Below are 21,546 nucleotides of genomic sequence, written 5' to 3' on the forward strand. Positions count from 1 at the left end.
TAAATCACAGTGTATCAATAAAGAAAACATATTTAAGAAGACATTAAATTAAAGATATTAAATACGATATGTTATGCTAGTGTGTGTTTTCTGTTCTACTTTAAGAATCACTATATCTTACAAGAGAGTCAGAGAGAGTACATCAGGTAGAATGCTTGTCTGCATGAAACACAACTGGGTTCAATTTCCTGCACTCCACATCATCTACCAAGCAATGCCAGGAGTGATCCTTGAGTGCAAATCCAGGAATAATCCCTAAGCACCACTAGATGAGACCCCAAAACAATATAAAATAAACTAAATGGTAAGAGAATTTAGTAGGCAGATTTTAAAAAATGAGTTTACAAGCCAAATAATTTGGTTATGTGAATAAAAAAAAGATTCTACATTAACTCATGGGACTCAAATCTGTTGTTAACTATACAAGAACTTTAATTTTTTTGTCCCCCAATTCACAATAAAGACCAAACAAAGGGCCTGGGTTGAGGTGTATATGGGGTTCACTTTACCTCCTCTTTCTATACAGTCAGTGTAAAGAACACAGCCTGTGGTAAGAATTGGGAGGCCTTATCTTTTCTTTTTTTGGATTTATATATATATATATATGGTGGGGAGGAAGGACACTTGGTATATTGGTCATGGGAATGTTGCACTGAAGGATAATCCTTCACCAGTGCAACATTCTCATGACCAATATACCAAGTGTCCTTCCTCCCCACCCCACACCGGCCTGTACTCTAGACAGGCTTTCTACTTCCCTCATTCAGTCACATTTGGTTATGATATTTCTCAGTGTAATTATTTCTGTGACTGCACTAAACGATCCCTGTGGTGAGCTTCATGTCAAGAGCTGGACCCTCCAGTCCTTTTCTATTTTGTCTCTGAGAATCATAACACAAATAGTTCTACAATAGAACTTTAAAGATAAGTAAACATCAGAAGAGATTATAGATGAAATTATATAAAAGTGTAAAAACAACTGCAACAACTTTCTGTGGGAAGTAATGTTCATAATTCTAAATTTTGAATTTGTGTCCCCAAAAGGAATATTGTGCCGTTCTTGGAAGTAAAGGAAAATGCATTGAACAATGGTAAGATGCTAGATAATACCTTAATATATGATTGATATTACTTTATATTTGTTCCTATGCATTTTATAGTTTTAACTAAATAATTATATCCAAGGATAAAAAGCATGGCTCTTTTACTGTGTTACTTCCCCAATTAATAAGGGTCTATTTTGATAAATTAATTATTCTAATGATAAATCAGAGATTCTTCCCCTGAATATTTTTTATTTTACTGGTATAAACTAATGTAATGAAGTGCTATTTTGTTTACTATTGCTGTGCAGCTTCATATTGCAAAATATATCATCTTAAATCACTCATTTCATTTTGTTGTGGGTCCAAATTTTAAAAAGGTCGTGGTTGGATAATTTTCCCATGCAATCTTTCATGCAGGTAGTAGAAAATGTTGGTTCATCTACTTTATTGGAAATGGTGACTTGGTTAGGTCTAAAAGGTGGCGCAATTACAAAACCAGTACTTTGCCGTCCTTGATATTGGCAATTGTTTTTGGTAATTCAGCTCTGGTTAGTGAACAGAGAACTTATATGGAGCCTCTGTCACAGTATATTTAGACATCTTACTTGACCTTGGCGGTCTTCCTCTGTTGTCTGTGCTTTGAGATCCCAGTAGATGAAGCCTGACCTGTCATCTGACATCCACTTTCTTTGAATCAAAGCAATAACAAACCTGTTGAGATTCACGGGGAGGGTAATATCAGAATGTATTCCTAATTGGAAGAGTGTCTTTCCTCATCTTGATAAGAATAATGTTAAAGGATTTGGAATCCTATAAAAGTATATTTAAAGTGATAGATTATATATGTTTGTTGCAACTACATAACAAAAACTTTACAAAAGTTTTATATGACATTTCAAAAACTCTATAAAATCTATTTTGCTATAGATATCATATTAAATTGCCTTAAGATTATATCTTAATTACTAAATTAAGAAGCTTTAGATAAAGTTTTAAAGATATTTTCTTATATGCTTGAAAAAAGTAAAATGAAAAATTTAGTCAATTTATGGACCTGGAAAATCTATAAACTTAGAACTGGGAACTTGTTTTCTTCATTTGTAAAATAAAAGTGTTGTACTTTTTTTCCTCTGTGCTATCTCTCTCTCCTTTCTTGTTTTTTTTTTTATTTAAACAACTTTATTACATACATGATTGTGTTTGAGTTTTAGTCATGTAAATAACACCACCCATCACCAGTGCAACATTCCCATCACCAGTGTCCCAAATCTCCCTCCTCCCCACCCAACCTCCGCCTGTACTCTAAACAGACTTTCTATTTCCCTCGTACATTCTCATTATTAGGATAGTTCAAAACGTACTTAATTCTCTAACTAAACTCATCCTTGTTTGTGGTGAGCTTCATGAGTTGAGCTAGTACTTCCAGCTCTTTTCCTTTCATGTCTGAAAGTTGTTATTGCAAGAATGTCTTTCATTTTTCTTAAAATCCATAGATGAATGATACCATTCTGCATCTCTCTCTCTCTCTCTGACTTATTTCACTCAGCATAATAGATTCCATGTACATCCATGTATAGGAAAACTTCATGACTTCATCTCTCCTGACAGCTGCATAATATTCCATTGTGTATATGTACCACAGTTTCTTTAGCCATTCATCTCTTGAAGGGTATCTTGGCTGTTCCCAGTCTTGCTATGGTAAATAGTGTTGCAATGAATATAGGTGTAAGGAAGGGATTTTTGTATTGTATTTTTGTGTTCCTTGGGTATATTTCTAGGAGTGGTATAGCTGGATCATATGGGAGCTCGATTTCCAGTGTTTGGAGGAATCTCCATATTGCTTTCCATAAAGGTTGAACTAGATGGCATTCCCATCAGCAGTGGATAAAATTTCTTCCTCTCCACATCCCCGCCAACACTGCTTGTTCTCATTCTTTGTGATGTGTGCCAATCTCTGTGGTGTGAGATGGTATCTCATCGTTGTTTTGATTTGCATCTCCCTTATAATTAGTGATGTGGAGCATTTTTTCATGTGCCTTTTGGCCATTTGTATTTTTTCTTTGTCAGAGTGTCTGTCCATTTCTTCACCCCATATTTTGATGGGATTAGATGGTTTTTTTCTTGTAAATTTCTGTTAGTGCCTTGTATATTTTGGAGATTAATCCCTTGTCTGATGGGTATTGGGTGAATAGATTCTACCACTCAGTGGGTGGCTCTTGTATCCTGAGCGCTATTTCTTTTGAGGTGCAGAAGCTTCTCAGTTTAATATATTCCCATCTATTAATCTCTGCTTTCACTTGCTTGTAGAGTGCAGTTTCCTCTTTGAAGATGCCTTTAGTCTCAATGTCCTGGAGTGTTTTACCTATGTGTTGTTCTATGTATCTTATGGTTTCGAGTCTGATATTGAGGTCTTTCATTCATCTGGATTTAACCTTCGTACATGATGTTAGCTGGGGGTCTAATTCAATTTTTTGCAAGTGGCTAGCCAATTGTGCCAACACCAGTTGTTGAAGAGGCTTTCCCTGCTCCATTTACGATTTCTTGCTCCTTTATCAAAAATTAGGTGATTGTATGTCTGGGGAACATTTTCTGAGTATTCAAGCCTATTCCACTGATCTGAGGGCCTGTCTTTATTCCAATATCATGCTGTTTTTATAACTATTGCTTTGTAGTACAGTTTAAAGTTGGGGAAAGTAATTCCTCCCATATTCTTTTTTCCAATGATTGCTTTAGGTATTCTAGGGTGTTTATTGTTCCATATGAATTTCAAAAGTACCCGATCCACTTCTTTGAAGAATGTCATGGGTATCTTCAGAGGGATCGCATTAAGTCTGAACAATGCTTTGGGGAGTATTGCCATTTTGATGATGTTAATCCTGCCAATCCATAAGCAGGGTATGTACTTCCATTTCCGCATGTCCTCTCTTATTTCTTGGAGCAGAGTTTTATAGTTTTCTTTGTATAGGTCCTTCACATTTTTAGTCAAGTTGATTCCAGATATTTGAGTTTGTGTGGAACTATTGTGAATGGGGTTGTTTTTTAATGTCCATTTCTTCCTTATTACTATTGGTGTATAGAAAGGCCATTGATTTTTGTGTGTTAATTTTGTAGCCTGCCACCTTGCTATATGAGTCTATTGTTTCTAGAAGCTTTTTCGTAGAGACTTAGGGTTTTCTAAGTAGAGTATCATGTCATCTGCAAACAGTGGGAGCTTGACTTCTTCCTTTCCTATCTGGATTTTCTTGATATCTTTTTCTTGCCTAAGCACTATAGCAAGTACTTCCAGTGTTATGTTGAATAGGAGTGGTGAGACAGTACAGCCTTGTCTTGTGCCAGAATTTAGAGGAAAGGCTTTCAGTTTTTCTCCATTGAGGACAATATTTGCCTCTGGCTTGTGGTAGATGGTCTTAACTATATTGAGAAAGGTTCCTTCCATTCCCATCTTGCTGAGAGTTTTGATCAAGAATGGTGTTGGGCTTTATCAAATGCTTTCTCTGCGTCTATTGATATGATCATGTGAATTCTATTTTTCTTGTTGTTGATGTTGTGTATTATGTTGATAGATTTACAGATGTTAAATTAGCCTTGCATTCCTGGGATGAAACCTATTTAATTGTAATGGATGATCTTCTTAATGAGGCATTGAATCCTAATTGCCAGGATTTTGTTGAGGACCTTGCATCTGTATTCATCAGCGATATTTGTCTGTAATTTTCTTTTTTGGTAGCATCTCTGTCTGGTTTAGGTATCAAAGTGATGTTGACTTCATAAAAGCTATTTGGAAGTGTTCCTGTTTTTTCAATTTCTTGAAAGAGTCTTGCCAGGATTGGTAGAAGTTCCTCTTGAAAGATTTGAAAGAATTCATTAGTAAATCCATCTGGGCCTGGACTTTTATTTTGGGGCAGACATTTGATTACTCTCAATTTCCTCAATAGTGATGGGTGTGTTTAGATATGCTACATCCTCTTCATTAAACCGTGGGAGATTATAAGAGTCCAAAACTTTATCCATTTCTTCCAGGTTTTCATTTTTAGTGGCATAGAGTTTTTAAAAGTATTTTCTGATTACCCTTTGGATCTCTACCTTATCAGTAGTGATCTCTCCTTTTTCATTCCTAATATGAGTTATCAAGTTTCTCTCTCTCTCTTTCTTTGGTAGGTTTGCCATTGGTCTATTAATCTTGTTTATTTTTTCAAAGAACCAACTTCTGCTTTTGTTGATCTTTTGGACTGTTTTTTGGGTTTCCACTTTATTGATTTCTGCTTTGTTATTTCCTTTTGTCTTCCTATTTTTGGGTCCTTTTGATGAATACTTTCTAATTTTATGAGCTGCATCATTAAGGTATTCCGGTATGCCCCTTCTTTCCTGATGTGTGTTTGCAAAGCTATAAAATTTCCGCTCAGTACCACTTTTGCTGTGTCCCATAGGTTCTGATAGTTTGTGTATCCATTGTCATTTGTTTCTAGGAAGTTTTTGATTTCATCTCAGACCCATTGGTTATTCACTATTAGGCTGTTTAACTTCCAGCTATTAAAGTTTTTCTTTTGTGTCCCTTTGTAGTTTACATATTATTTCAGGGCCTTGTGGTCAGCGAAGGTAGCCTGCAAAATTTCTATTCTTTTGATATTATGGAGTTATGTCTAATGTGCGAGCATGTAGTCTATCCTGAAGAATGTCCCATGTACATTAGAGAAGAATGTGTATCCAGGCATCTGGGGGTGGAGTGTCCTGTATATATCTATGAGGCCTCTTTCTTCAATTTCTCTTTTCAGGTCTAGTATATTCTTGTTGGGTTTCAGTCTGGTTGACCTGTCAAGTGTTGACAATGCCGTGTTGAGTTCTCCCACAATTATTTTGTTGTTATTGATATTATTTTTCAGATTTGTCAACATTTTATTAAATATTTTGCTGGCCCCTCATTTGGTGCATATATGTTTAGGAGAGTGATTTCTTCCTGCTCTACATATCCCTTGATTAATACAAAGTGTCCATCTTTGTCCCTTACAACTTTCGTAAGTATAAAGATTGCAGCATCTGATATTAATATGGCCACTCCAGCTTTTTTATAAGTGTTGTTTGCTTGGATGATTTTCCTCCAGCCTTTTATTTTGAGTCTATGTTTGTTCTGACTATTCAGGTGTGTTTCTTGTAGGCAGCAGAAGGTTGGATTGAGTTTTTTGATTCATTTAGCCACTCTGTGTCTCTTAACTTGTGCATTTAGTCAATTGACATTGAGAGAAAGAATTGTCCTGGAAGTTGGTGCCATATTTATATCAGAGTTTGTTGTGCCTGTTGGTCAGTCTTGTCTTAAAGTAGGCCATTCAGTTTTTCTCTTAAGACTGGTTTTGAGTCTGTAAAGTTTCTGAGCTTTTGTTTGTCTGTGAAACCATGTAAGTTCCTTCAAATCTGAAAGTGAGTTTTGCTGGGTGCAGTATTCTAGGCGAAGCATTTATTTCATTGAGTTTTGTCACTATGTCCCACCACTGCCTTCTGGCCTTGAGTGTTTCCAGTGACAGGTCTGCAGTAAATCTCAAGGATGTTCCCTTGAATGTAATTTCTCTTTTTGATCTTGCTGCTTTAAGAATTCTGTCTCTATCTGTGGGATTCATGATTGTGACTAGGATGTGTCTTGGGGTGTTTTTTCTGGGGTCTCTTTTAGTTGGTACTCTTCAGGCATGCAGGATTTGATCGCATGTATTCTTTAGCTCTGTTAGTTTCTCTTTAATAATATTCTTGACCATTGATTCTTCCTGGAGTTTTTCTTCCTGGTTCTCTGTGATTCCAATGATTCTTAAGTTTTTTCTGTTGAGACTTCTATTTTCATCTGTTCCCATTCTTTGAGTAATTTTTCCATTGTTTGATCATTTGCTTTAAGGCTTTTTTCCAATTTCTTCTGCTGTATGGAATTGTTATTCATCTCATCTTCCAGTGTACTAATTCTATCCTCAGCTGCTGTTAACCCGTGGGAAAGCTCAACCATGTTTTTCTTTAATTCATCTACTGAATTTTTCAGACCTGTTATTTGACCTGAAATTTCAGTTTGGAGTTTTCTGATTTCTATCTTCATATTCTCTTGATTCTTATTAGTGTTCTCTTCTATATTTTCTTTGAGTTCTTTAAACATCTTCCATATTGCAAATCTAAACTCCTTATCTGAGAGACTGACTAGTTGGTTGTCATGTTCAAGTCCTCAGAGTTGCCATCGTCATTCTTTATGTCTGGCGCTGGCCTGTGTTGTTTCCCCATTGTCACACTTGTATTGTGAGTTTTTCTATGTGTTGTGGTTGTATTCATTGGCTAAATGATGTGCACGGCCTGGAAGCGAAGTGGAGCCGCTGTGCTCCGCTGGCTCCTCCCTTTCTGGGCGTGTAGACTCACCTCCAGGGAAGGCTCCAGAGAAGGCGAGCCATCCTCAGATGAGTCACACACAGGATGAAATCAGGCCAAAAATGGAGCACAGCACAGAAGACAGGCAGATAGGGGTGCTGGCATCTGAATTCCAGCAGAGTTCAGTGGTTTCCCCTTTCTGGGCGTGTAAGCTGAGCTTGAGGGAGGGCTCCAGTGAAGGCAAGCCATCCAGAGATGAGCCACACACAGGGTGAAAACAGGCCAATAATGGAGCACAGCACAGAAGACAGGCAGATAGGGGTGCTGGCATCTGAATTCCAGCAGAGTTCAGCGGCTTCCCTTTCTGGGCTTGTAAACTCACCTCCAGGGAAGGCTCCAGGGAAAGCGAGCCATCCACAGTTGTACCACACACAGGATGAAATCAGGCCGGAAATGGAGCACAGCACAGAAAACAGGCAGATAGGGGTGCTGACATCTGAGTTCCAGCAGAGTTCAGCCTCCAGCACAGTTCTTAGTGTGATTATTTTCTTCTTCTTTTAATGGTGTTCTTTCCTTAGAAAGAGTGCACGGCCATGTAGCGAAGTGCTTTGCTGGAGCCTCTTTTTGACCCACTCCCAACAGGTTCAGGACAGGCGACAGACACACACAGGCAGCACTCACAATTTCTCACAGTCGTGCCCCACTAAAAAGTGTTGTACTTAATAACCTCTTATTCCATAATATTTTTAAATTAAAAGTAACATTAATATTAAAATATATTATTAAAAGTATTTAAAGATTATCTATAACAAGGATAACAAATATACTATTCATATTGATGAAATTTCTGGTGTTTCTTGATTTCTCTGTATGTTATCCAATATATATCAAGCCATTTCTAGTTCCTGGGCAAAATCATAAACTGCTGATGACTAAATATCACTATATATACATGGAAAATTAAGCTTTATATATATATATTTGTTGTATATGAAAATATTTCCATAAGATTATTTTTGCCTGTTGTCCCACCTTGACCTTTCAGGTGGGGGCACTATTGAGAGTCGAATAAATAGTTTGGGAGTGAGTGTTCAGGGTCTTTTGCCACAGTTGGCTGGCTGGCTCAAGGTGTGTTTTGGAGCTAGCAGCAGGCTGACAAAGGACTCTCTTCGCTCAACCTTTTACCCCTTAATTCTCCTGTCTGTATTTGCTGCGGATAAATATTACCAAAATCTCCCCAAAAAGGGGACAAGGGATGGGAATCAATTTCTTATTCTGGGAGCTCTTTGTGGATACACAAACAACCAACAAAGGAGCAAATGGGACCCAACAAATTGGGCAACATATATTCACATAGCATGTTTAAGGGTATTGGGATAGGCTTTTTATGAGTACTTTAGGTAAATATTTTAATGTCACACAAAATGAGATATGGTTAGAACTTATGTGAGACTGATTACTGAACCGGGTAAGAGCAAAGATTTCTTAAGAACAACCAAGTTTGTCAGGTAAAAAAGAAATCATTGTAAGTACCCCCAAATGACAAGGAAGTTTTATTTTCTTATTCTTTTTTTTTGTATTTTCTTATTCTTTATGGAAGGAAAGAAAGAAGAAAGTCTAAAAAGTGAGTTCCAATTAAACATCATAACTCAAATCTCATACCATGCCCACGTATGGATTACCAATTCATGCCCCATATGTAGAGATGAATTTTAAGTTGATAAATTAAAAATGTAAATACTGACCTGGTCAAATAAATTCTCAGAGGTGCCCAATAAAATCGAAGCAAAATGCTCTTTTTGGACTTCTAAAGTACAGAAGGAAAGGTAGTCACTAAGAGAAAATAAAAAACCTTTAAGATAAAAATTAGTAATTATTAAAAATTATAAACTCCAATAAAAAATTAAGGACTAGAAAAAATTATAAACTATATTAAAATTAAAAATTATTAAATAATAAAAAATCAAGTAAAGGGTAAAGAATAGGCATTAACATTTAAGAAAAATAATGCAATATAAAGATAACAGAAATTCAATAGAGTTTCTTCGTGAAGAATGAAGTATCATTTCACAATTCTTCCAAATATAACTAAAATCATAAAATCAACTATATACATAATATAATATAAATTCTTAAATAAAAATAAAATAATCTGTATGTTTATGACATTAATAGCTTGAAAAATTTGAAAACAAAAACAACAGTCAGAAAATTGGGCATCTTTTAGAATGAATTACTGGCATGTCAGTGAATTTCTTAGGGTTTTTTAAATGTATTTTTAGTAGAAAAATATTTTATTAAAAACATATAGAAAGATATGAAGGGAGAGAAAGAGAGCAATTTCAAGAACACAGGCTTCTCGAGTGTAGAATAAAGCCAGTATTTACCTGAATTGCTTTCTTTATTTTCAGATGCTGTGCTCAAGAAATTAGTAACCTGGAATTGGCAATGATTACAAATGAAAATGCTCCAAAAAAGACCTGTTCTATGTAATCAATAAAAGGGAATACTATCAAGACAAATCTTAGACAATAAGGAATCTACCTCAGAAAAACAATATATCAAAATTTTCTGATTCTACTTGCCTACCAAAAAAGAACTGAACAAGGTTCTAGATTTTCACCATTTTCTGGATATAACAAAGCACTTTATTCACTCACCTGGATGGTGTCAGAGAACATTAAAATTGTCTATCGTTCACTGGGTGCTAATAAGCCACTCATGCTTAGGATATTAATAGAGGTCAAATCCCAAACCCTTTTACTTTCCTTCAGTATTGGAGTGCTCACTGTCCTTCTTTGGTGATAGAACTTATAAAGAATTATGTACGTCATATAACCCCACTCTATGAAAATACCATCACTATTCCTCCTTACCGTGCATCACTATCACTAGAGGACTTTGTGCAGTCATGATGAACCACTGCCCAGAATTAATTGAGAGTTGAGTATTAAACCTAAACTTTATAACCACTAGGCAGAAAGGATGTCATCTCTACAACTTCTCTTTAAAGCTATAAAGAAGAAATTAGAAAAAATAGTTTAAAATAGGTCTGGAGAGATTATACAGTGAGTAGTATATGGGTTATGCACATCACCAACCGTAGGTTAGATTCCTGTTATCACATGTGCTCCTTTAGTACTGCCAGGCATGTCCCAGAGTCAGAGTAAGCCCCAAATAGAGCTGCTGTGGCCCCCAAGCAAATGAAATATATAAAAAAAATAAAACCAAAATATATATTGAACATAATACTCTTTCTCTGAATTTTAATAAAAAATCACTTATCAGACCAAGAATAAGAAAGGTTTTTACACTGTTGTAAACACTGCCAACAGCAACTAAAATGCCTACATCAAAATGACCAAGATGTTAAATTATCTAACAAAATTTTTAAAGTAGGCATAAAATGCATCAATAAGCATTTATGAATTTACAATAAGTGAACAAGTCTCAACAAAGAAGTAGAAGTTTTCAGTTAAGAAATTGAAACTTTTTAAATTTGAGAATTTTAAATGAAAAAAATACTATAATTGAGAAAAACCTAAATTGGATGTCTACAAACCAGACAGGTAAAAATGAGCTGGAAAAACTATAATAAAAATTATTCCATATGGGGAAGGAGAGATAGTACAGTGGGTAGGGTGCTTGCTTTGCATGCAGCTGACCTGCCTTTGGTCCTCAGCATTCCATATAGATATGCAAATATTACCATAAGTGGTTCCTAAGCAGAGAACCAGGTATAACTTTTAAGCATTTCCAGGTATAAAGCAAATACTAAAACAAAAAGCCAAATTAACCAAACAAAAATTATCCCCCAAACACATGAACTTCCTTAAAAGCAAATATTTATATTTATATATGTTTATTTATATATGTATTTTATATGTTTATTTATTAAATATATATATTTAATCAAAGAGAGAAGAAAAAAGGTTGAGGTGGAAAACCATTAATAGAAATAATGTCTAGGGATCAGAAATATAGTACGATCTTTAAGAAACAGGGTTTGAATATTGCTAATCTTAGTTTGATTCCAACCACTATTAATCCTCAACACTGCAGGCCTACCCACCCCATTCCACATGCTGAGCAGCACTAGAACATCTGGCTCTTGGATTGAACCACTGATCTAGTTAGCCAAGAATTATAATGAATGTTGTAGAGTTCCAGAAAAGCATCATGTGGAAGGATACATTCCTCCCCACCCCCTAACAACTTACACACACACACACACACACACACACACACACACACACACACACACACACACACATACACATTTCATTTTTTTTCACATTTTGGCAAAAGACACAATTTATATTCAAGAACTTACCAAATCTCAATAGATATTCCTTAATTACTTAAATGAATCCACACCAAGACCATAATAGTCAAATTTAGAAAATTACAAAAGAATCCAGGGGGGCCGGGCGGTGGCGCTGGAGGTAAGGTGCCTGCCTTGCCTGCGCTAGCCTAGGACGGACCGCGGTTCAATCCCCCGGCGTCCCATATGGTCCCCCAAGAAGCCAGGAGCAACTTCTGAGCGCATAGCCAGGAGTAACCCCTGAGCGTCACCGGGTGTGACCCAAAAAACCCAAAAAAAAAAAAAAAAAAAAAAAAAAAAAGAATCCAGGGATATCAAGACAAAGAAAAACAAATGGAAAGAGTAACTACATAGGTAAATATAATACTTTTTAATATTATTAGTTTTTTTAACTATTGCTCATATTTGACATAATGTAATTAGAGGAAATACTTAAGATAGTTATATATATAACTATCTTAAGTATATATATATATATATATATATATATATTTTTGAGGGGTCACATCTGGCAGCGCTCAGAGGCTACTCCTGGCTCTAAGCTCAGAAATCGCTCCAGCAGGCTCGGGGGAACCATATGGGACACCAGGATTCAAACCACTGTCCTTCTGCATGCAAGGCAAATGCCTTACCTCCATGCTATCTCTCCAGCCCTAGGACAGTTATATTTTAAATGAGGGAAACAAAAGAAACATAAATCAATGACATATTTTTAATTTTACTTAAAATGGAAAAAAAAAACAAGACACTAGTAGATGAGTGAATTATGTGAATGTAAAATAATAGCTGGATGAATCCTTAAAAGACTTTTCAAGAGATTCTCTTAAATACTCTAGCTATTTTACTAAGTTAGAGGTGACAATTTATATGGGGGAAATTATAAAAAATCAGAAAGAACAAGCAGAAAAAGCTAAAATGTCACATGTAAACCCTAACATATTAAAATTATCTCTAAATAATATTAGCATACCAATAAAAAGAGAAATTAGTACAAAGTATTATTGTAAGTTGCAGTACATTAAATTCAAAATAAAAATATTGCAGATAAAAGGAGCATAAATTATATATTATATATAATATAATAACTATAGAGTTCATTCTCAAAGAAGACAGATTATAAATGTGTAAGCAACAAACAATTGAGTACAAAGTGTTATATAAAAGCTGATAGACTTAAAGAAGAAACAGAAAATCACTGATTATATTTGGAGACTCAATGACATTCTTCCATTAATAGAATTATTAGACAGAAAATTAGCAGTGACAGATTAATTTAGCACCATCAACCAACAAGGATCTAATTGACATTTATAAATACTCCAATCAACAACAATAAAATTTCTATTCTTTCTAAAGTATTGAAAAAGCCTACCCAGTACATTTAGTTCAAAAGTCAAAATAATTATTTTTCACTGTACCCATTGCTTTATATATTTTTGATTTAGTATATTATTATCATTAACAATTGTACTTATGTTCATTCTTTACTTTTCATTACTGCTTTGCTCTTTTAGTCTTTCTGAAAGCCCAGTTTGTCTTAAAATTTTTCTTCTAAATTTGTTTATTTAAAATAAATTTACTCCCTACATTTCCTGACCTTCACAAGATTATGTATTTAAACTTTATTTTATTTAAAATATTATTTAGTACTAAATATTTTACGATTCTTATTATGATTTCATACATTCTTTTTTTTTGGGGGGCCACACCCTGCAGTGCTCAGGGGTTGCTCCTGGCTCTATGCTCAGAAATCATTCAAGGCAGGCTCGGGGGACATATGGGATGCCAGGATTTGAACCACCGTCCTTCTGCATGCAAGGCAAACACCCTACCTCCATGCTATTTTTCCAGCCCCTTATACATTCTTACAAACATTTTGAAAAATATTTTTGGAACTTTTACTTTCAAATGTAAGGGAAAGATTAATTTGGATTTATTTTAATTATTAACTTAAATATTGTTGAAAACATAATGTGATTGTAATATTTTATTTTCTTCTTTTTTGTTTTTTTATTTGTTTTTTTTTTTTTCAGCCACACCTGGTGATGCTCAGGGGTTACTCCTGGCTTTGCACTCAGAAACCGCTCCTGGCTAGGGAGACCATATGGGACATCAGGGGATTGAACCGCAGTCCATCCTAGGTTAGCTGCATGCACTACCTTACCACTTGTGCCACCTCTTGGGCCCATTCTATTTTATTTTCTATTAATATTTGCTAGAGACTTTTTTCAGATATTTGTGAATAAATTGTGAACAAAGATTAAGGCATTTGTCAACAAATACTCTCCAAGAGTAAGTATTTACTAATGAAAAATTTAACAAAGTACAATATATGTGTTTCACTTATAAATAATAATATGGTGTCAAGTATAACATTTTTGCCTATAATAAATACCACAATTTTTATACATATTTATAGTTTACCTTTACATGTAGTTTATTTCAATTAATTTAAATGAATGCTTTGCATTATATTAGCACTTAAGTAAAGTCTACTTTTCTCTTTAATTTGAAGAAGTTAAATTATTTAGTTATTTGTTGGAAGGAAGGCTATCTTTCCTTTATTTAATTGCTTTGAACCTTTTTCAAACATTTAACTGGGTTTATTTGTATGAATCTTTTTTTCCAATGATCTTTCAAGGTGCATTTATTTCTTTCATGCCCTTGGCTATTGTAAATAATGTGCAATAAGCATGTCAGCAACATATGTATCTTCAAATGAGTGGTTTCGTATTATTCATGTAAATACCCCAAAGTGAAGCAACTGAATAATATGGAGTTTTAATTTTAATTTTTCTGAGGAATATTATATTTTGTATATTAGCTGCACCAAATTGCATTCCCATCACCATTTGATTTTCTACAAACTATATGGAATTCATTTTATTCAGAAAAAAAAATGGCCAAAGAAGAAAAAGCTAAGTATTTTATTGGCAATATATTTGCTAGAAGCTGTTATGAATTTTTTACTTTATTCTTCTCAGAATCTTTCTCATATTTATCTGTAGTGACAGAATAGTTTTCAGAGAACTTAAACCACCAGTACTATGTTACTCAAGTAATTACATATAGAACCATGATAAAAACCATGCTGCCTATTTCCCATTTGGGACTCTTCTCTGACTTACATAGTCACATTTGAAGAGTCCCTGTTCTCCCAGCTCATGTATGCACCAGAAATTATCCTCATGAGCCATGGACTTATGGTAAAAGATGCAAACAGAATGTTGTCCTAAATAATACAAATAGCATTTTGAAGAGAAGCATCGGGATCAATTATGAATATTATGGTTATTATTTCTATGGAATAATGGTTAAGAAGCTTCCTTATGGTTTCAGAATTTGTTTCCTGTTTTGTCATTTGAGAAGTATATTGTGTTGAGTGTTTGAACTGGGAGAGGAATTTCCCTAAATAGACAGAGAGAACTAATTTTCAGCCATTAATATTATGTCCTTTTCTATTTTCTTTGTCATCTAAAGAATTACATTATAGGCTCACTGACCTGTTACATTTAGTTTGAAAAAACAATTCCTTTTTAAAAATAATAAGGACCAAAAATATTATTAGAAAGCACCGAACTCTACTTTTACCCCTACAACTAAATATAAAAGCTGAAAATTTAAATTAATGACAGTGAGAGCAAATCATTAGAAGAGAAATAATCATTAGACTAGGAATAAGTGGATTCTTAAAATTGCAGATTGTAGTTGTTTTATCTTTTTAAGAACAATGACCTGAAATACACAAAATACACAAAAATTTGTGAAGCACATTTTAACTTAATTATTGAATTAGACTTCTCAATAATTTTGTTATGAATGTTCCTAAAGGGAAATATAAGTGCCATAGTTGGCAGAAAACATGGTTGGCACTTGTGGTCTCACCATTAAGCTCACAGTAGTTCTAATGATGCTTCTCCCTTTTAAAAACAATGTTACTTTATTGGATCTTTTAAAAATAGGGTTACCAATATGGTATTTTTTTTCTATTTTTTTCCTCAAGAAGCTAGAAATTGAGCTTTCATATGACTCAGCAATACCACTGCTTGCGATATACTTCAGGAACACAAAAATACAATACAAAAATAGAGTCTGCACTCCTATGTACAGCACAGCATATTTAAAATAGCCAGTATCTGAAAACAACTCAGGTGCCCAATAACCAATGAGTGGCTAAAGAAACCATAGAATACTACACAAGGGAATACTATGCAGTCGTTAGGAAAAATGAATACATAAAATTTTCTTATACATGGATGGAAATGCAAACTATTATAATGAGTAAAAAGAGCCAGAGGGAAAGGAATAGAGATAGAATAACCTCACTTATTTGTGGGATATATTAAAAATAATAGAGAGTATGTTAATAATACTCAGAGACTAACAGAAACAAAGGTCAGGAGGTCCAGACCAGGGTAGAAAGTTCTCCACAAAGGGTAGCGAGTAAGACTGGAATAGAGAAGGGTCTAACAAGACAGTAGTAGTTGGAACTGATCACTCTGGACAAGAACTCAGGGCTCAAAGTGGTGAAACTAACAGGTAAAGCACCCCCATTAACAATAGTACAAACCACAGTGTCATAAAGGGAATAAAATAAAACAAAATAAAATATGAGGGCCTGAGAGATAGCACAGCAGTATGGCATCTGCCTTGCACGTGGCTGACCCAGGGTGGACCTGGGTTCGATCCCCAGTTTCCCATATGGTCTCCCAAGCCAGGAGCAATTTCTGAGCTCATAGCCAGGAATAACCCCTCAATGTCACTGGATGTGACCCAAACACCCCCCCAAAATATGAGAAGTTATTTTACCTTAAAAAAAACAAAAATAGTTACCAGTTGTTTTTATTTTTTTAGAAACTCGTGTCCTCCAATGTAATTAAAATAATTTTTTTGGTGCTCGCTTTGGCAGCACATATACTAAAATTGGAACAATACAGAGAAGATTAGCATGGCCCCTGTGCAAGGATGACATGCAAATTCGTGAAGCGTTCCATATTTTAAAAAAATATTTTTTTTGCTAATACATTGATGTCACAGAGTTGTGTATTCTTATGAGTGCATTGGTGTTCTGACAAGATAGACTTCTTGCCTTTTTGGAACAAAAATTGTGTATGTGTTTGAGACAAATGTCACTAGAGTCACAGGTCATATTAAATGAGACAGCAATTGGGAATAGAAGTAGAGGTGGCAGAGTTCTTATAGCCAGAATAATAAAAGAAAGCTCAAATCTAATTGTGTTGAATTCTGTATTGTCATGATAATAAAAGACCCAAAAAGAACAAGGATCAGTTTTTTAAGCTGCATGAACAGTAGTTACTCATAAAATATTTGAGAAATAAAAGATAACTACAGGCACTGAAGTATAGGTAGAAAATAGGTGAAGATGAATTCAAAATTATACTCATTATTTAGAACATACAGTCACTGGAGATTTTTTACATTTTATTCTAACTGCAATGTAAATTAATGAAGAATTCTAACTCAATAAGTGAGAAACTCTAAAATAATATTGAAATAAAATCATACAAATTTGGAAATTTAAGTCTAACAATTTAAGAATCAACAGTTTGTATTTTAATATTGTTTGAAATGTACAGAATCAGCAGTCATTATTGACTAATATTATTATAATTATTGACATAATAGTTTATGATTATCTCATTGCATTTTACACTTTTCACCTCTGTTAATCTCTAGAGAGTCCATAATTTAGTTTTAATATTTTTATGGCAAGAAATGAGCCTGTTTTGAGACTCTGGTCTGGTGCTTTTCCTACACACATCAGTTCAGTGTGATGCCAGGTGGCTAAGTGAAATAAACACAGTGTATTGGTTCAATCATCTGGACCTTTTCTATTTGACTTGAGAGGGTAACTGTCAAATGCTTTTTGATGAAGTGGGGAGTTATTCACCAACAAGTAGCTGTGACTATCATGGAAACCCAGACACAGACCTAAAAGCTGACAGCCCTCTTGAGCCGAAGTCCCTGAAATAATGGTCATGAACTTCCCCTGAAGCCTGTGTTCCCTGACACTAACATGTGCTCTCAATCGTGCTGGCAGGAAATGTGTAAACATCTGTCCCAGCGCAACACATTTCTGTGGAGTCCTGTCACTCAGTCAAAATTTCAGGCAGTTCAAGCAAAAGAATAAAATAGTTTAGCATTTCCCAATTTTTGCTGTAAAGAGTGAATGTAATCCACAGACTACAAAGTCCCAACTATTCTTCTGAGACAGACTGAAGTAGCAATTTAGAAATTAATGCAGATTTTAACTTCAGAATGACTGATTTGTAGCTACTACATTTCTATGATTATTTTTGAACCCATTAGGGTACTAATAATGTCTTTTTTAAAACATTTACATATAAATCTTATCAGAGATGTTATTCTATGAGACAATGGTTTGTAGCATCAGGAGAAGGAGAAATAATATTCTACACTCTATGTATATGATATTAAAGTCTGTAACTAAGAAATCAATCTTCTTTTATATTCACATGTATGATTTGGTAATTCAGTTGGTGTTTTAGCGAAGCTATTTTATTTTTTAGTGTATGTCAAAATGAATTTATTTACACAAATAACATGATGCCACAGAGAAAACAGCAAAGTACCACAGCAAACCAAAGGGTGGGGGCCATCTGGTGACAGAGGGATCATTCATTGGTAGATCATACAACTCTAAAGTAAGTAGTGGGTGACCTCCAGGAAGGAACAAGAGAAACAATGTTTTGGATATAGAGCACGGGCAGAACCACAGGGCAACTGAAGAAGATGGGAATGAAGATGGTCATGATACAGATCATGAGGAGGAAGGCGCTGCTTCCACTCCATCTAACACCCAAGTGCTCTGCATACAGAGTCCCAATCCCGTACTGGCAGGCAGAGGGATAACCATGGAGTATTAGAGCAAGTTTTCCTGAAGCAGTGCGGTTTATCTTTCAGAAATGCTACCCTGAAGCCACAGGCTAGTTCGATATTCAAGTTATCCAGAGTGCAGACACACAAGATACTTTCCACACACTATAGGGGCAAAGCGGATTTTCCATAGTAGAATAATATTCGTAGCAAAATATATGACTCTGGACTTCTGCTATGTTAAAATTTTTTCTGACCTCTTTTAATTCCTGAAACGCTCTGGATTTAAGAAAAACATGCATGTGAGGTGAGAAGGCAAGAGGGGCAGATGGGGGCATAAAAAGATGGGGTTCTTTGGAGTGGAAAACAGGTACAGGATGTCAGGAGAGCTGGGCCCTGCCCCCACTAGGTGGAGAAAGCGAAGCTATTTTTTTTAACCAGAGTTTTCTAAGGTAGAAGGTCAGATATGCTTCCATGGCATATTCTTGGTTTGGAAAATATAGAATATGATGCTTAGAAATATTCAACAAAAGAGTTGTATAGAAAGGCATTAAGAAATATGTTAACAAGGGCCGGAGTGATAACACAGGGCGTTTGCCTTGCATTCAGTGACCTGGGACGGATCCGGGTTCAATCCCCAGCACCTCATATGAACCCTGAACCTGCCAGGAGATATTTCTGCGGGCAGAGCCAGGAGTAACCCTTGAGCACTGCTGAGTTTGGCCCAAGAACAACAAACAAAGAAAGACGAAAAATATGTTAAGAGAGCTAACTTTAGTAATGTACTACCTAGCATATATTCAAATAAGTGGATTAAGTTCTTCTTATAGAGCATATTATTTTTATTGATGAGATACAGCACATAATAATTTTCTAAAACTAAAACAGAAAACATGTTACTAGAGAGTAATCTACCAGGTTATCGACCATTTGCCAAGAATCTTGTCTTTATTTTATATGTCATGAAACTATTCACTGACTATAAATAAACAAATGACAAGATTTACCTTTTAGATGGATGTAATCCTGGTAGTGTGTGAGCTTTTATTCATCATATAAACATGTCAATAAAGTTTTTGAGGACACTCAATTGGTTTTTTTCATTATTGTACATTTTATTTTAAATCTACTTCATAAAAAGTTCCAGCTTCAAACTATGTTTATTGATATGAAATGGAAGATAACTTTAAGAATCAACCAGGATTCAGTTAACTGTGCTAAAGTTGAATTGCCTTTTTGGAAAAATAAATTTAAATAACATTGTATCTCAAGCTTGATGCTTGTTAATACCCTAAGTTATGATTTTTATAGATTTAGTGTAAAGAAAGCTCAGAACAAAAGTTTAGAGATCACTATCAAAGAATTGCCTACATGTGCTTTCCCTAAGAAAACATGAAAAATAAAATACCAGAATACAAAAATATTGATAAAGTTAAGTATATCATAATAATCATTATCATTACCATTGTGTATGAAACATAAAAGTATTAATACTATAAAGTATCTGACAAAAATCTGGCAGGTTCTATATTTATTAATATTGATTTTCTAATAGAAAATTTTCATAACCCAACAGGAAAACATGAGCAAAACATACTTCACCAAAGAGAAATATAAGAGCCTCAAATATTTTTCAAGTCTCTAAATGTTACAATTTAAATCTAGACTAGATAAAAAAATTTCTTGCCAGTTTGGCGTATAGATATAATACTTTTTAATATATATCTTGTATATATATTAAACAATCAAAAAAAAAGGAAAAAAAAAGGTAAGGTCTCCCAATTCTTACCACGGGCTGTTTTCTTTACATTGACTGTATAGAAAGAGGAGGTACAGTAAATGCACCCCATATACACCTCAACCCAGGCCCTTTGCCTGGTCTGTATTGTGAATTGGGGGATAGATATAATATTGACAAGATGTTGATAATATATCTCTACATTTATATAGATAGATACATATCTATCATCTATCTATCTATCTATCTATCTAAATACACAGATGCTTTGAATAAAAATGTAAAGTGGTATCAACTCAAGAGAAGAGAATTTTGAAATAAAAAGCAAAATAGTGCTTGCTTCGGCAGAACATATACTAAAATTAGAACGATTCAGAGAAGATTAGCATGGCCCCTGCGCAAGGATGACACGTAAATTCGTGAAGCATTCCATATTTTTTTAAAGAAAGCAAAATAACAAGTGAAAAATAATAATAATATATTATTATAAATAATAATTAAATGTCATTTGCTCCAGTAATTTTTCTAATTAGTCTTTGAAATTTTTTTTAAAATAATAATTGATATCTACTTTGAATTGAAGAATGTGTGAGAAGTTTACTGAGAATATACTATTAAAACAACAAAGTATTTAGAAACAATCTAAATATCCAACATTTTTAAATCCTTAAATATAGAATTCAAAAACAATACTATGTGACAATATTTAGAAAGAAGCTGTACTCTTGTGTTGCCATCTTAAAGACCCTTACAACAACTGTGAAGATATTAAGTTATAAAATCGTGCATTATAACCTAATTCTTTTAGCATATGCTAAAAACAATAAAATTATGATTAATGGCATGATTTGAGAAAATTAATTAATTGTATATCATACGATATCTTTGTAAACAATACAAAATAAAGTGATAAAATTTCTTCTCCCAAAGGAATAAATCTAGAGGCTTAAAGTTTAGGACTGGAAGAGATAATTTTTACTCTGTGTTCTTGTTTTCTTTCAGTTTGTGCCCTATGAATATAAAATGTATTCCCATAGGACAATAAGTCCAGATTTTCCCCTACCATTATTTCTATTTAAACTTTTTAAAATAATTTTCATCACTAATGAAAACCACAGTGTAAATTTAAACAATTTTTCCAAAATCATAGTGCAGAGAAGTAGTTTGCATTTCACTTCACGTTACTGACACAGTTTGTATGTCAGTTTTCAATTCTATGCCTTTTTTTCCATTCCATTTTTATTTGACACTTT

The 21,546-nt window shown here is 34.3% G+C and overlaps 4 non-coding genes across 4 annotated transcripts; 3 read left to right on the top strand and 1 right to left on the bottom strand.

The window, feature by feature from the left end:
- Positions 1-438: 438 nt before the first annotated feature.
- LOC126007902 (small nucleolar RNA SNORA51) lies at positions 439-567 on the bottom strand. Its single transcript, XR_007495375.1, has one exon. It is a non-coding gene; the product is annotated as a small nucleolar RNA SNORA51 (small nucleolar RNA).
- Positions 568-16,590: 16,023 nt separating this feature from the next.
- Positions 16,591-16,697, top strand: LOC126008336 (U6 spliceosomal RNA). The gene has a single exon (XR_007495671.1). It is a non-coding gene; the product is annotated as a U6 spliceosomal RNA (small nuclear RNA).
- Positions 16,698-20,327: 3,630 nt separating this feature from the next.
- On the top strand, positions 20,328-20,460 carry LOC126007853 (small nucleolar RNA SNORA51). The gene has a single exon (XR_007495331.1). It is a non-coding gene; the product is annotated as a small nucleolar RNA SNORA51 (small nucleolar RNA).
- A 167-nt stretch (positions 20,461-20,627) lies between these two features.
- LOC126008414 (U6 spliceosomal RNA) lies at positions 20,628-20,732 on the top strand. The gene has a single exon (XR_007495747.1). It is a non-coding gene; the product is annotated as a U6 spliceosomal RNA (small nuclear RNA).
- The last annotated feature ends 814 nt before the right edge of the window (positions 20,733-21,546 follow it).

The sequence above is a fragment of the Suncus etruscus genome, chromosome 4 (genome assembly GCF_024139225.1).
Source record: "Suncus etruscus isolate mSunEtr1 chromosome 4, mSunEtr1.pri.cur, whole genome shotgun sequence".
Classification (NCBI taxonomy): domain Eukaryota; kingdom Metazoa; phylum Chordata; class Mammalia; order Eulipotyphla; family Soricidae; genus Suncus; species Suncus etruscus.